We start from the raw sequence: 12,567 nt of genomic DNA, 5'->3' as shown, positions 1-12,567 counted from the left end.
ACAGCAGCAGGTTTTTTATTATTATTTACATTTTTTTTCTCAATGATTCATGACTTAAATTTCAGGCTATTGTCACACAAATCCATGATATTGTATAGCCTGGGATACTTGGAGTTTTATGCTTGCAAAACTTGCTTGCATGCTTGCATTTAATGTTTTTGGTATATTTATTTCAAGCATTGTTGTGGTGTAAATTTAAAAAAAAAAAAAAAAAAAAGTCAAACCACTTTGGTACAACATAAGCATGGGTTATGGCTGAATTGTCTTTCTTTTTTTTTCTTTTTTTACAATAAAAATATAGTTCGCTGTAAAAGAAACCACATATCAGTGCATAGCTTTACCCCTGAGCGGAAAACAGAAAAAGAACTTCGCCAAGACTACATCGGGGCCTGTACTGCTTTGTTTTTATTTTAAAACATGATATCACTTTTATATAACCAGCTCATTACTGCTGTTGAAGCTGTGCACCGACATCCATCTGGCATGCTGAAAAAGCATTTATATGTTTATCTTTGTGAGCAACTGCACGTTAGACAAAAGTCTATTTTCTGGCTTTGTCTGTCAGTTATTGGGTCTGTGAGGCAGACTCTACAGTCTCTCTCATATGATCACACCGGCTCTGAATGCATGACCATCTGCCTTCATAGTAACCGCAGGACACACACATTTATTTCAGTGATGTCACAAGCATCCACCCATACGCAGACACATAACTGGCTCGACTTCTGCGCTATCTGGTAGTGAGCAGATGCAGAGGAGCTGGAGAGTGTGGCTGAGATAGGAGTCTCTCTGCTGGGCTTTTAGTGTCTGGCCTCAGACAGTCTGCCTGGAGCTACTGAGTGAGATTGAGATACAGTTCAAACTGAAGCACACCTCTTTACTTAGTCACATACTTGACCACCAGTAGTGTAATGAAGGGAAAGATGGATAGAGTAAGGGCATGTGTGTTTGTGTGTACATTTGTTTGTCATGTACAAATCTCAGTGACCCCAAATTTTAATGTGGTCATGTGTTTTTATGTTTGTACACAAGTAAAAAAAAAGGGGAGATGCATCAAAACAAGTTTCTTAGTATCTCTCAAAGGCTCACTTGAGATACTATGACCCTTTCTGGCAAGTGCAGCTACAAATACCCTTGTCTCTAAAACTATTTTCTACTTTGTCTAGGAATGTTTTCTGGTGCCCTTCTCCTTAATGGTTCCATCTCACTACAATTCGAACTGACTATTATCTGCATACAAGGGGATTTTAAGTGGAATGCAACAATATTGGAATTCATTAGACAGTTTACTTTAAATGGATGGAACTTTAAATTGACTTTTTGTCTATATTTCACCTTCACGTTGTTGCAAACTTACATGACTTTCTTTCAATCTTTAAGAATGTTCGTGATGCTTGTTTGTATGTGTGTATATATATATATATATATATATATATGTACACACACACACACACACACACACACATATATATATATATATCTATATATCTATATATCTCATTATATATAAGTCATACAAAAGCTTGTGTGAGGAATAAGCTGAAGTTTAAGTTTAAAATTGTGGTCACTGTTCATATTCCTTATATTGAAAGAACATCTTTGGTATTCTGCTCTATTTAAGTCCTTTACTGTGTTCTATAAAAAGTCATGCATGTTTCAAATAACATAAAGGTGAGTAAATGATGACGGATGTTTTATTTTCTGTGAACTTTTCCTTAAAGCATATAGTTAAGCAGTTCCAGCCAAAACATGGCCACCAGGTTGCTATGTGACACATACAGAAACACACACATACAAACAATCACTGAAAGCCTTAATAAGTTGCAGAAGACATGCATTACATAACGCCCGAGACCCTACGAAACATAAACCGCACACAAAGATGGTTAAACAAACACGTGCACTTACTCAAACACTGACCCTTAGAAAGCTTTTAGGACATTTTATGAGTACTCTCCCAAGATTACATGCTTATGACACACCCTGTAGAGACCTGAACATTTCAAGAATGAAGGCTGAAATACACATGCACACCAAAACACAGGCCAAGCAGAGAGTAAACACAACCCCACTGTCCTTGAGCGTTTGTTTGTGACAGCTCTTAAAGTGCTGACGTTTATTGGTATGGTTTTTCTTTCATTGGGCTTTTAGCAGGATTTGAATCAGGCATTGGTCATTTTAATCTCTTTCAAAGTTTGTTAATAGGACTCTCTGTTGTCCACACTTGTCTGGGATGAAAGTGTTACGTATATACAAACTGCTGGCTTCATATCCTCTCATACCTCAAATATCTGTGTTTTAAAATTATAGAGTGCAACTGCTTTGCGATTAGTGTTCTAAGTTGCAAATGTCAGTTGGTGTCAAAAAGCACATTATTTTTTAATAGAGAAAAATTGTAATGTTTTTATACAGTGACCACAATGTATAAAAACATTACAATTACTAATTTTTATGTTTAATATAAAGTAGCAAATAACCTCTTATATGGTAACATTTCTAATTAGTATGAATGTTAAAAAGTTTTGCTGATTAATATTTATATTTATTAATATCAGTCAATATTTTATTCAACAAGAACACATCTAATTGATCAAAAGTGACAGTAAAGATGCTTATAATATTACCATAGATTTCTGTTTCAAATGCATACAGTTCATTGAACTTTATTCATCTGAAAATCTGAAAAATTGTAACACTGTTTCCACAAAAAAAGTAACAATTAAAATTAAAAATCAAAAAATAAATAAAATGTAATTTTAAATACATTAAAATAGAAAAAAAATATTTCAAATTTATATATATAAAAAAAATACAAATCATAGTATTACACTTTACTGTATTTATTTTCTCAAATAAATGTAGCCTCGGTGAGTTTAATGGACTTCTTTAAAAAAAATGTAATAATGTTAATCTTCCAAAGATTTGACTAGTAGTGTATTTGTACAGAAAGTCCTGTTGCACAACAAATTAAAACCAGATTTTAATACTTAATAAAAAAATGCATGTGTGCAATGTGAGTGGGCGTTTTTGTGTGTTTATGCATGTTGGTGCTAGGCTTGTAGTTTTGTGTGTGTATGTTTGTATGTTTTGTCTTGTACTCTTTTGAGGCCTGCAGTTCTGACCTCTGACTTCTGTCCTTTGTTCCCTCTCTCCAGTGGCAGAATGAAAGCGAGCAGCGCGTCTCCTGCCGATTACCTCCATCTCTCCAACTGTGTCAAAGTGACTGAAGCCAGTATAATAGTCATGTAATGTAACTGCAGCAAATAGAAATGACTTGCAACTTTATTTAGCAACTAACAACTACTTTTAGTCTTTTTTTCTTCACATAAAGCTATTGTATGGGTCAGTGTTACTTAGTATTATTTATATACTAATATAGTATTTATTAACATTAATTAATTATTATTATTTTTTAAATGGTAATTTTATTAGTTTTTTAGGATTTCTATTTAACATTTTTTTAAATGTTAATTTACATTCTTTTAAATCATAGTACTTCACATTAAACGTATTTCAGGTTTTTTTTCTTAAAGTATTAATTTAGCAGTAATATTTATATTTTATGTTATTACAGCCTTTTTTTCAATTAGCAAAAAAAAAATTATAACACAAATTCGAAACAAAGGCAGACCTTTTCACTGCCATTGAATAGAAGAGAGCAGCTTAAACATTCTGCTAAACTTCTTTTGTTTCTGTTCCACATTAGAAAGTAAGTTTAGGTCAACATACAGTAGGTAAATGATGACAAAATTCTCATTTTTGGGTGAACTACCCCTTTAAAAACAAATCAATTAGCCTTTTTCAAAATGTTTTTATAAATTCACAAGTTAAACTCTGTTACCGTCCCATGTGTACCTAACAAGACCCATTCGATGACCTTTGACCTGAGCGGAGTAATCTTAGCCCAAACATGTCTCCTCCTGTGCCAACAAGCCTGGTTCGAGTTACACCTTTAATAGGCAGGTTTAAAGAGGCCAGAGGGAGGTGGAGTGTGGAACAGATCAAAAGTTCTTTCCTAAATGTCCTTTGTCGTGACTTTGCCGTGTTTGATGTCTACACTGTTGACTCTCTCACTCTTTTCCTACCTCGCTTTCTCTCTCTCTCTCTCTCTCTCTCTTTCTCTCTCTCTCATTTCAAAGAGAGGGAAGAGTCATCTGCCTCCCGCGGTCTGCCAACACACAGACCACCATGGGAAGTGAGGGAGCGAAAAAGAAAGAGGAAGAAAAAGATAACTAGAGCGATTGGACAGTCGGGAGCTTTTGAAGAGAAGAAAGACTGAATTCTGCCCCAAGAACAGCGATAACGGACATGGGGTCCCACTGGGGGATGGGTCGGAGGGGTACATATGAAATATGAAAGAAGAAGTGATCGATCTGAGAGTGATAGAGAGCTTTCAAACGTAGATTTTTGTGAACACCCTTTTAAAATGCTTATTTCTTTATAAATGCTCTTTCTTTCTGTTTACTCTGGCAGGACAGTTTTATCTGTTTGCAGAGCATGTGGACAGTGTAGACTGTTGTCCTTTCACCTGGAGCCAAGGCTCATGAACTACATGGTTGAGAGTGTTGGGAAATCTGCATCCTGTTTTACGGTTGGCAAACTTCTGTTGCCTGAATACATCAGTTAAGAATCTGAGGCTTTTTCAGGCCATTTGTGGAGGTTCTTTGTATGAGAAAGGTATATGCACCAGTTCTTAACAGAAATGAGAGAGAATCGGAGAAAAAGATCAATAGATGGATGAACGAATAGGTGAAGTGAGTCAGTGTACAGCTATTCACTGTCCCTGTGCCCGTTTTGTCCTCTGCTATTTGGATAAAATCTCTTTTATCTCCGCTGGTGCCAGCCTCTGATGCATAAACACTCCAGACAGACTCTTTTTGCTTTGATAGGGGGACAGAAAAAGAAAGGAAGCAAAAACCGTATTAGTGTTTCAGCATCAGTAACAACTTCCCATGTCTGGCCTGTCATTCATCTCATTTTACACCTCTTCATTTCTCTTACACAGTTCATTTCCTCCTTGAGCTGTACTGGAGTCATTTATGCTAATGTACTTATAAGAATTTGTTGTATCCTGTTGATCTTCTGGTCAAGGAATTTGTTTAAATTAAATTATGTTAATTCATTTTTTAGATTAAATAATATGTTAATGTGTTTGGCATTGCCGCTAAAACGTATAGGTCCCATGACATAGTTTTTATGGACATTTTATGGGCATTTTTACTGGCTCAGTAAGCACAGTAACATTTTTTGAGAAGAAATTTAATAATTGATTGAATAATTGATTTCAATATAATCATATTTTTAGAGATTTTTAGAGAATACAGTACCATTCAAAGGTTTGGGGTTAGTAGCATCTTATACTCACCAAGGCTGTTATTTAATCAAAAATACAGTAAATATCTAAACGGTAATATTGTAATTGTCATTACAATTTAAAATAACTGTTCTTTTTAAGCTGTTATGATTCCTGCAATGGCAAAGCTGGATTTTCAGTAGTCATTACTCCAGTCTTAAGTGTCACATGATCCTTCAGAAAACATTTTATTACGCTCATTTGGTGCACAAGATTTCTTGTTATTTTAAATTCTGAAAACAGTTGTACTGTTTAGTTGTGCTACTTTTTGTGAAAACTGTCAGTCAGAATCTTTTTATGAAAATAAAGTTCAGACGAACTGCACTTTTGTAACAATATATCTTTACTGTTACTTTTGATCAATAATCAATTTAACACAATTCCCTCTCCTTTAGAAAAAATAAATAAAAATGTTACTAACCGCAAACTTTTAAATGGTATATCTTGAATGGAATTTATACTTAAAACAAGACAAAACGTCTTACCAGTGGCAAAATAAGTTCAATTTGAGACATGATGGTGGTCCTGCTGGGAAGCACAGATTGTAAAGCTGTTTCAGTTTGTCATCACATTTATTATCGGGTGGTTTTGTAAAAAGCTAACTGTTTTAGGTATATGAACATGTCACCTGCCATCACGTCAAGCCGTGTGTTTTTCATTATCATTTCCTCTCCTCACACCCGTGTCCTCAAACACAAGAATGTGTGTATTTTGTTAGATGTGTTATCTGGAGCACTGGAATCAGATACTTTATGATCCAGCTTTGAAGAACTTTTCATCTCTTTCGCACACTCACACACTCCGTCTCTGTCTCACTCGGCAGGGTGGGCTTTAATCTATTTTCACCCCTGGCTTCTTAAAAAAGTAGATCTAATAAGTCAACTTCCTGCTGCGAGAGTCACTCCTGACTAAACTTTGTGTGTGCGTCTTGTATGTGTGGTTTTCTTAAATCTTTGCCATCTCTCATTTAAGTTTGATTTAAAGGGATAGTTTACCGAAAAATGAAAATTCTGTCATCATTTACTCACCCTCGTGTAGATCCAACCTGTATGGATTTATTTCTTCTACAGCACAAAAGAAGATATTTTTTTTTACAATTTTGATAAACAAAACAGTTTTGGTGAGCAAAATTTTATTAAATCAATAATAATAAGTAATAATTATCAAATTATCTTTTATATTCCACAGAAGAAAGATCAGTTACAAGTTCGGAACGACATGAGATCAAGTAAATGGCAGATGGCAGTATTTTCATTTTTGGATGAACTATCCCTTTAAAGTGGATAAACTACTACAGCTAATATATATCAAGAACACAAAAATAACCTTTTAGAACATTATTTATGATTAAACATGTGACGCGCTCATTACATGCTGTAACCACTCTGTGAAATGCATTTGGAATGAAATATCCCTAAATACAGCTGAACAGAACAATGAGCCAAATCCTCTCTGCCCACCTTCTCATTCCCTCAAACCCGAATGAGAGAGAGGAAGTGGAAAAACAAAAAAGGTCTTCCTCAGAAGCGGGTATAAAACTCCCTCTGTTCTGAATTAAACGAGTCTCTTGGAGACTCTCATCCTGTTTCCATCCTGCCGCTCCTAAAACTCATTACCGGCCCCAAACCCCCCTATTCCTCTTTCTTTATTCCCCTCTTCCATTGCTCTTCCCACTCACTCTTGCACTCTCTTATCCTCTGTGCCCCATCTGCCCTTCCTGTTACCATGCTCATCGGCAGAACAAAATGGCTGGGGTAAAGGTTGGTCTTCAAAACTTTTGGGCTGTGCTGGAATTGTCTAAGTAAATGGCAGTTTCTGTGCTTTAGATATTTATAGATATAATTATATCCATGCCTTTTTCAGATAAACACATAATGATGCCTTATTTATTTTGTTGACCGCTACAGTACTTCCACATAGAGGGCAAAACACTGGGCATTTATTGGATAAACTAAAGATGTCATGCATTCGAGGAAATGTTGGCTTATTAATTTTTTTTATGATGGTCAGTCACGTTTGCTGATCCAGTGTTGCAAAATAGACTGTGACTTAGATATATATATGGTTATCTTCAACATGTCTGCCATGACATATTCATTGTAAGTGAGCTATATTTGGGGTAAACTACCAAAAATATTTCCCTTTATAATTTACAATGCTTTACAATGAATATGTCATGGCAGACATGTTGAAGATAACCAGACAGTCATTCAATTTATTGTGCCTAACTTTTTCCACATAAAAGTAGTTTATTCAGCTTTCCAATGGATCTCCTCTATTGACTTCCATTCAGACAGTACAGTCTTTTTTTACTCCTTGACAGAATTATGACTTATGTGTTTTTAAGCTTATCTTGAAAGTTTGTAGCTCTGATGACACTGCAGTGATGATATGTACTGCACACCAGAACGTTTGTGATGATAAATGTGGTTTGGGATGGTTTGATTTGTTTCCTGGAGGCTAGTCAGATAACAAGTACAGCTCTTAGTTTGGGAACAGTAGGTTTTTTTATTTTTTCATTTATTTTTGTTTTTGTAAATGTATCTTGTGCTAATCGAAGCTGCCTTCATTGGATCAAAAATACAGTAAAAACTGAAATATTGTGATATAAAATTTTCACATTTAAAAGAACTTTCTTATATATTAATACATTTTCCTTGCGATGGCAGCATAACTCCAGCATTACGTGTGATTTGGTGCTCAAAAATAATTTTTTATTATTATCAAAGTTGAAAACAGCTGTGTTGCTTAATATTTTTGGGGAAAGCGTGATACATGGTTTTTTCAGGAACCTGTAAAGTTGCAGTCCGTAACTTTATTGTGTACACCATGAATCCATTTTCCAAACCGTGTTTTTGACTTGTCCTGAATCACTAAGGTAAACCTATAATAAATGTTTATATCCGGACTATTTTAGACTGGTTCGGGTAGGTACCGCTGCGGGGTAGCCCAGTACCTGTGCGATTTGTCATCGACATAAACAGAGAGAAGTAGTCTACAATGTTCTTCCGCAAGACGCACACAGTTCTGTTTATGAACCGCTAGAGCGTCAAAAGTTACGGGCTGCAGCTTTAATGAATAAAATTTTTATAAAAAAGCATTTATTGAAATTGAAATCTTTTTAAATAAATTTCTTTAGAAAATAAAAGTTTGTCCCAAACTTTAGAAGGTTATTTTATAAATTACGCAATTTCGTATGTTAGCTTAGCAACATGCTTGCATCTCACATATCTCTTGAAACAGGAAGCATCTGCCTATGTTGAGTTCCAATTCAGTCATTTGTGAGTTTCCTTACAAGACAGCTTAGCAAGTTTTGGAATTAAAAAAAAAAAAAAATTCAGTTCATGACATAAACCAAAAACGTTCAAGCAGGAACTAACTGACATTCATGTATTCCATTCAATTCTATTGAGAGTGAGGAGTCACGTGCCGATTTGGGTTGAATTGGGAGGGGTCTGAGCCGGTCGGCCCTGATGGCAGGATACGCTATCGGTTGCCAGGGGCAATGCCTTCAGAACTTCACAGAGGCGCGACTAAACATTTCAGAGATCTTTAATTATTGCACATTTATTTTGTCGGCGGAACAGATCGAGACGGATCTACGAATATGAGAAAGAAAATGAAGAAAGTAAAGCAATGCAAAAACATAAGGCGAAAGAAAGGGGACCTTACAGGAACAAGCTCACACTAGTTGCAAAACAGCGGTCCATATGTGTGCATGAGGTAAATGGTCCGGGTCTCTGTACTGCTGCAGGGAGCTCGCATGGGTCGATATTTTTGTATGCTTGAGAGCTTCTCCAAATACCGCTGTTTTGCGCTTGGTGTAACCTAAAAAAACTGTATTCCATTGTTCCTATGTTTTCCATATGTATCGTGAGAGGTACTGGAGCAGTTATTAATGCAGCAGTAACTTCCAGGCATGGTAAAACAGTGCAGAATTGCGAGAACCTCCTCTACTACCGAGTTAAAAACGCATGTAAACATTCCTGTTTCGCCGCCGGTATCCTGCCAACATGGCGGAGACTGTGATATCGAGGGAGGGGCTTTGTGCTATGACGACAACTTCTCATTCTCAATAGTCTCACATGCTTTAAATCCAGGACCATTTGCTGGACTCCTACTTACAGGTAACGTCTAAAAAATGAATAATAATTTGCTCAGTGCAGTGTGGATTGATGGCTGTGGAGTAATTTTTTTCTGTAAAAACATCCCAGAGGTTTCCGGCAGGCTGTTTCCTGATCAAACTAACATTAATACACTATGTTATTCAGCGTTCAGTGTTTTTTTCTGCCTGATTTTATCACTTTGTGTCAATGAGGGCTCTGTTTAGAAAGACCCTGTGCCCGTTGGGTCCAATGGGTCACTAAACAGTAAGACTTACTTCCTCTCAAGCACGATGTGTAGGTAATGTGTCAGTGAACTTGTGAAGACACCAGCTAACCCATGTAAGAAAGTGATTCTAGGGCGCGTGTAACTGACCAATCTGTGGACACAGTGTAAATGAAGTGTGCTTTTCACACAGTAAATCAAAGAGATGAATGGCGTCTCTATCCATTTGTCTGAGACAGGGACTCCTCAGTGATGAATAACACTCACAGATTTTTTTACCATTTGCGTTTCTCAGAGAAAGGGTGTTTTTGTGTTTGTACAGGCGCATGTGCGTGACTGTGTGTGTGTGTTTTTTGGTTAGGGAATAAATGAAGATGAAGACAGGCGCCACTATTTATTGTTTGTGTATGCTTGTGGGCCGGTGTGTTTGAGGAGTGTCTGCTCTACAACGAAAGCCTGAAAAGAAACTGAGGGCCTCGGAGACACGCATGGAGACTGGAGAGCTGAGCAGTGTGTGCCATCTAAACAAAGAACTGCTCTGTTTGCTGAAAACACTTTATGCATATGCATCTTTGCTGCTAGGGTTGCTGTCAGGATGACGTTCTCAAAATAATATGCTGTGGTGTCTGCATTTCCTGTTACACTTGATGCAGGGTAAACTTCCCCAGGCCTGCGTTTGATATTAAAATCCAAATGACTAGGCAAATAGAACCTGTGTAAATGTCTTGAGATGTGTACATGCTCTCAAAAATTAAAATTCAAACACACAATTGCTGCATGGTCTTGCAATTCCTGTTTAAGGAAATGCCTTTTCCATAAACAAATGTCTGGAGGTCTTAACTGACATCAGAAAAGTCATGCATTTTATTTGTTCCTATACAGTTTGTGGTTTTGTGACGTGTCCTGAAATCTTCCAGTCTGTAGGCATGGCTGGACCGACGTCTCAGGGCACTGCGTGTTTGTTGTGCCAGACTCTTGGCTGAACTTCTCTCCTTCTGTCAGCACTCTGTTTTAATTATCGTCCTAATTTACCCCCCTTATTTTTCCAGGGTTGCTCCACTTCAGTCACTTTCCCAGGTGGAGCGGCATCCGGAACGCTATCCGGTCTGGCACCAAACTTCCATACTGGCTTTCCAGAACTTTCTCCCGTGTCCTCTCCCTCTTTCTCCTGTCTGTATCCAAATAGTATGATGCCATACGTCTTTTTCCCCATGAATCAGAGTCTGATCATAATCATAATCAATCAATACACCACTGCAGCGTGCCTTAAAACACACACCTGTATATGGGTGTTTCTTTAACTTTTGACACTTTATGTCCCAGTAGAAGATTTTTATTAAAACTAACATTTTTCTTTTCTTTTCTAAGCTATAGGCTTCTGGGCAGTTCTCTGACATATGACACAGCAGCAATAATAACACATCTTTTTTTTCAATCTTTTTTCTATTATATGAAGGTTACATTAAATTAATTCAATTAATTTTGGGTACTTCTGTAATGATATTTATTTACACATTTTACTGTTTTTCTCTTGCCCCAAACTTCATTTAAATATTTATAAATTAAGAAAGACACGCCCTTGTTATTTACACCACAACCAGATACTACTTTGTTTACCAAATAGACAACAGTGTTAGTGGAAATATATGAGACATTATGTGTGACATTTTTTATTAATTTCACTTATATAAAATTTCAGCTATAAATCTAGCCTTTGAAAGACGAGGAGATTGCTTAAGAAAGCAATTTTTTGTTTTAATAAATTGACCATTATTTTTTATTTTTTCATTTTCCAAAAGTTTATATATATATATATATATATATATATATATATATATATATATATATATATATATAAAAAGTGAAATGTCAGATTACTTCAGTCCACATGGGCAAATACTGTATATCCCTAGTTAAAGAAAAACCTGTATCTTGTACCTGTATCTATATATATATATACACAGTACAGTACAGACCAAAAGTTTGGACACACCTTCTCATTCAAAGAGTTTTCTTTATTTTCATGACTAGGAAAATTATAGAGTCACACTGAAGGCATCAAGGGCTATTTGACCAAGAAGGAGAGTGATGGGGTGCCGCGCCAGAAGACCTGGCCTCCACGGTCACCGGACCTGAACCCAATCGAGATGGTTTAGGGGTGAGCTGGACCGCAGACTGAAGGCAAAAGGGCCAACCAGTGCTAAGCATCTCTCTGGGAACTCCTTCAAGACTGTTGGAAGACCATTTCAGGTGACTACCTCTTGAAGCTCATCAAGAGAATGCCAACAGTGTGCAAAGCAGTAATCAAAGCAAAAGGTGGCTACTTTGAAGAACCTACAATATGACATATTTTCAGTTGTTTCCCCCATTTTTATGTTATGTATATAATTCCATGTTTAATTCCACATGTGTTAATTCGTAGTTTTGATGCCTTCAGTGTGACTCTACAATTTTCATAGTCATGAAAATAAAGAAAACTCTTTGAATGAGAAGGTGTGTCCAAACTTTTGGTCTGTGCTGTATATATATATATAGACTGAATAATCTTTGATATCATTGATAATAATGGTAAGAATCAATCTTTCCTTAGTAACAAATCAGCATATTAGATTCCTGATTCAGAAGGAAATACGCCAGCACAGGACAAACAACTGTGCTCATCAAGCCATTTCATGTGGCCTTTAAAGGGGGGGTGAAATGCTATTTCATGCATACTGAGTTTTTTACACTGTTAAAGAGTTGGATTCCCATGCTAAACATGGACAAAGTTTCAAAAATTAAGTTGTACGTTTGAAGGAGTATTTCTGTTCCAAAAATTCTCCTTCCGGTTTGTCACAAGTTTCGGAAAGTTTTTTTTCGAATATGGCTCTGTGTGACGTTAGATG

The 12,567-nt window shown here is 36.4% G+C and overlaps 1 long non-coding RNA gene across 1 annotated transcript; it reads left to right on the top strand.

Annotated features, from left to right (window-relative positions):
• The first annotated feature begins 8,760 nt into the window (after positions 1 to 8,760).
• On the top strand, positions 8,761 to 12,030 carry LOC127969575 (uncharacterized). Its single transcript, XR_008156325.1, has 3 exons — positions 8,761 to 9,480; positions 10,732 to 10,786; positions 11,714 to 12,030. It is a non-coding gene; the product is annotated as an uncharacterized LOC127969575 (long non-coding RNA).
• Positions 12,031 to 12,567: the final 537 nt, after the last annotated feature.

The sequence above is a fragment of the Carassius gibelio genome, chromosome B12 (genome assembly GCF_023724105.1).
Source record: "Carassius gibelio isolate Cgi1373 ecotype wild population from Czech Republic chromosome B12, carGib1.2-hapl.c, whole genome shotgun sequence".
NCBI lineage: Eukaryota > Metazoa > Chordata > Actinopteri > Cypriniformes > Cyprinidae > Carassius > Carassius gibelio.
Note: the sequence above shows the minus strand (reverse complement) of the source record. Positions and strands in the feature narration are given on the sequence as shown.